The sequence below is a fragment of the Gossypium arboreum genome, chromosome 6, assembly GCF_025698485.1.
Source record: "Gossypium arboreum isolate Shixiya-1 chromosome 6, ASM2569848v2, whole genome shotgun sequence".
NCBI classification, from domain to species: domain Eukaryota; kingdom Viridiplantae; phylum Streptophyta; class Magnoliopsida; order Malvales; family Malvaceae; genus Gossypium; species Gossypium arboreum.
Window position 1 is genome coordinate 35,252,439 of NC_069075.1, and position 3,930 is coordinate 35,256,368.

The 3,930-nt window shown below is 37.1% G+C and overlaps 1 non-coding gene across 1 annotated transcript; it reads left to right on the forward strand.

Annotated features, from left to right (window-relative positions):
• Positions 1 to 2,215: 2,215 nt before the first annotated feature.
• LOC128294990 (small nucleolar RNA R71) lies at positions 2,216 to 2,322 on the forward strand. The gene has a single exon (XR_008285297.1). It is a non-coding gene; the product is annotated as a small nucleolar RNA R71 (small nucleolar RNA).
• The last annotated feature ends 1,608 nt before the right edge of the window (positions 2,323 to 3,930 follow it).

The window sequence follows — 3,930 nt, forward strand, 5'->3', positions numbered from 1 at the left end:
CACGGCTGTGGCATTTAATTGTAGTTTGTGTTGGGAAAATCTTTTGCCCTGTTTTCACATGGCCTTAAGCACGCTCGTGTGCTTAGCCGTGTCTCTATGGAACACCTGTATTCAAAATTCTTATTAGTAAGTTAGGAGTTAAATACCAAAATTTAAAGAAATTAATATTGTTAGTGCTAGGGTTGCCTCTCAAGAAGCGATTATTTATAGTCTAAGCTTGACTTACCTTTTCAATGAATGGTCATGGTGGTTTGAGGATTTTATACTCCTCATTCCTGCTATCAATCTCATCAAAATAAGGTTTTAATCGAGTGTTGTTTACCTTAAAAGTGCCGAACTTGGGATAACTCACATCCACCATACCGAATGGAAAAATACTGAGTACCGAAGAGGGATTTCCTCATTCGGTGTGGTAGTGACAATATGGGGTCTGCGGCATCTAATAAGACCTTATCACCAACCTTAAGTTGATTTGGAGAGGTATCGGGTTTGTTTTGGCATAGTTTTGGTTTGTTGGGTGTTCTTGGTTTGTGCGTTCGCCATTCATCGAGTTCCTCAATTTGTAATCTTGGATATTCATAAACCGTCCTCTACTGGTGCTTGAGACTGACTCGTGTGCTTCTTTCAGACTCATTTTCTGCAAAGTAGGTTGCACCATATTGTTAGTTTTAGTAGAATGGTTTAAATGATCACCTTCAATTCTGGGTGTGTTGCCAGAATTGCGAGCTTGAAGGGTGATTGTTTCGTCTCCCACCTGGAGTGTGAGTTTACCTGTGCCAACATTAATGATGGTTTTAGCAGTTGCTAAAAAAGGCCTTCCTATAATTAAGGGAGGGTTGCTATCCTCTTCTATGTCTAGAACAATAAAGTCAACGGGAAATATAAATTTATCGATTTTAACTAGCACATCTTCAATAATACCTTTAGGGAATCTTATAGTTTTATCTGCTAATTGAAGGCTCATCCTAGTCTGTTTGGGTTTCCCGAGACCTAGTTGCTTAAACATTTTGTAAGGCATGACGTTGATACTAGCCCCTAGATCAGCTAATGCATGATTAACATCTAAACTACCAATTAAGCAAGGAATAGTAAAGCTCCCTGGGTCTTTTAGTTTGTTGGGTAGTTTATTTTGGAGAATGGCCGAGCAAACTGCGTTTAGCTTCACATGTGATGCCTCGTTCAACCTCCATTTATTTGCTAAAAACTCCTTTAAAAATTTCATTGCGTTTGGCATCTGCAATAGAGCTTCAATAAACGGTAAGTTAATATGTAATTTTTTTAGGAGTTGAAGGAATTTACCAAATTTTTCATCTGAGCAGTCTTTCCTTGTCGCGTTGGGGTATGGCACACGAGGTTTATATTCGATAGTCACTGGTTTGTTTGTATTTTGATCTACCTCACCTTAACCTTTGCTTACCACAGTTTCTTGCCTCGGTTCTGGTTCAAGCTCAACGACTCCTTTGTCATCTTGAATATTAATTGCGTTGAGTTGTTCCCTTCGGTTAGGTTCGGTATTACTTGGCAAACTACCTTGTGGTCATTTGGAGATTAGTTTGGAAAACTGGCCTATCTGAGTTTCGAGGCTTTGGATTGACGCTTGTTGATTTTAAGTGCTGTCTCAGTGTTCTGAAAAAGGGTTTCTGACACTGATATGAACTTTGACAACATCTCTTCAAGGTTTGGCTTTTTTTCCTGTTGGTAGGGTGGTTGTTGGTAGTCCAGAGGATTTTGTGGTCTTTGATTTCCTTGACCGCCCCACGAGAAATTGGGGTGGTTCCTCCAACCTGCATTATAAGTGTTACTATATGGATTGTCTTGAGGTCAAGGATTATTACCCATGTAGTTTAATTGCTCGTTATCCATGTTATGGCCATAAGGTTTCTATTTCGAATGGCTTGTTCCACCGCTAATTTCTTCGCACTGCATTACTGGGTGAACTTGTGAAGAGTTAAGAAAACTGTTAATCTTTTTATTTAAGAGTTCTACCTGATTAGAGAGCATGGTGACCGAATCAACATTATAAACGCCGGCTATTTTCGTTGGCTTTGTCCTTATGACTTGCCACTGATAGTTATTCAGTGACATCTCCTCTATAAACTCATAGGCATCTTCCGGTGTTTTATTGTTGATGGTTCCGCTAGCAGCTACGTCAACCATTTGCCGAGTCGAAGGATTCAGACCATTGTGGAATGTTTGAACTTGGAGCCAAAGTAGTAACCCATGGTGAGAGCATCTTCTCAAGAGGTCCTTGTATCTCTCCCATGCATCGTAGAGTGTTTCTAAATCCATCTGCACAAAAGAAGAGATATCATTACGTAATTTAGCCGTTTTAGCCGGCAAAAAATATTTGAGTAAAAAATTTTCGATTATTTGTTCCCAAGTAGTAATTGACCCTCGTGGTAACGAGTTCAACCACTGTTTAGCTTTGTTCCTCAATAAAAAGGGAAACAACCGAAGACGAATGGCATCATCAGAAACGCCATTGATTTTAAATGTATCGCAAAATTCCAAAAAGTTTTCTAAGTGAGCTTGGGATCTTCATCCTGCAAACCATCAAACTGAACAAATTGCTATATCATCTGAATAGTGTTAAGTTTAATTCAAAGTATTTGCAGCTACAGCAGGTCTAACTATGCTAGATTCAGTTCCTGTTAAAGAAGGTTTAGCATAATCATACATAGTGCGTGGAGCAGGATTTTGATTAACAGCAATTGTAGGAGATAGCTGATTGTCTTGGTTTTCAGCCATCTCTTCGATTGGGGGTTGAGTATCATCTTCTTGCACGTTCTCTGTGTATCGTAAGCTTTGCCTTATTTCTTTTTGGTTTCTATGAACTGTGTGATCAATTTCTTCATCAAAAAGTATTGGCCCTGACGGGTTTCTTCTAGTTATAAACTATAAAAACCTACCAAGAGAAAGAAAGAGTAGGTTAATAAATAATAATAATAAAAAAATTAAATTAAATTGTAAGAAAAATAAATGGCTAAAGTAATAAAAATTGAGTGTTCCTAATATTTCAGTTCTCCGGCAATGGCGCCAAAAACTTGATCGCGTGATTTCGTGATAGGTTTTAAATATTTATAATTACTCGTTCTTGAACTAACTATTATCGTGATGTAGGCAAGTGTACCTATCGAACAGTAGTATAGTTTTAGCAAGACCGAATTGTCGAACCCAAAGGAACTAAAAGTTCTAGTAATAACTGTCTTTTTATTATCTAGCCTAAGAATAAAAAGGTTTTGTTTTAATTAACTAATTATCTAAACTAAGAACACACAGAGAAAAGAATTGGGGAATTTCTTTTGGGAAAATCGATTGATTTAAGGAAATACCTAAGGAAAAATCCACCTAGACTTGTTATTCTGGCTCTGAATCAGACGGTTTATTCATTCAACTTGTTCCGTAGAGATCCCTAAGTTATGTTATTATCCCTATTCAAGACTAATAACGTCTAATCCCTAGATTGAATAACCGAGACTTTTCTCTAATTAACACTCTAGGGTTGCATTAATTCGATCTATGGATCCTCTTATTAGGTTTCACCCTAATCCGAAAAAATCTTGTCACCCTATGTCTAGGTGCGCAATCAACTCCACTTAATTATGACAAATGTACTCTTAGACAGGGTCTATTCCTACTCTGAATAAGAGCTTGTCTTGAATCAATATCCTAGGATATTAAAAGAAGAATTAAGAACACATAATTAAGAACATGTTAAATATTTATCAAATGATTCAGAAAATAATAACAAGATTCATCTTAGGTTTCATTCCCCTTAGGTATTTAGGGGTTTTAGTTCATAACTAAATAAGAAAACATCTCAGAAGAATAAAGAATACAAAACATAAAGAAAACCCAAAACTCTCAAGGGAAATTGAGGAGAGATCTTGATCTTGATGATGAATTAAACTTCGAGATGGATCAATCGGC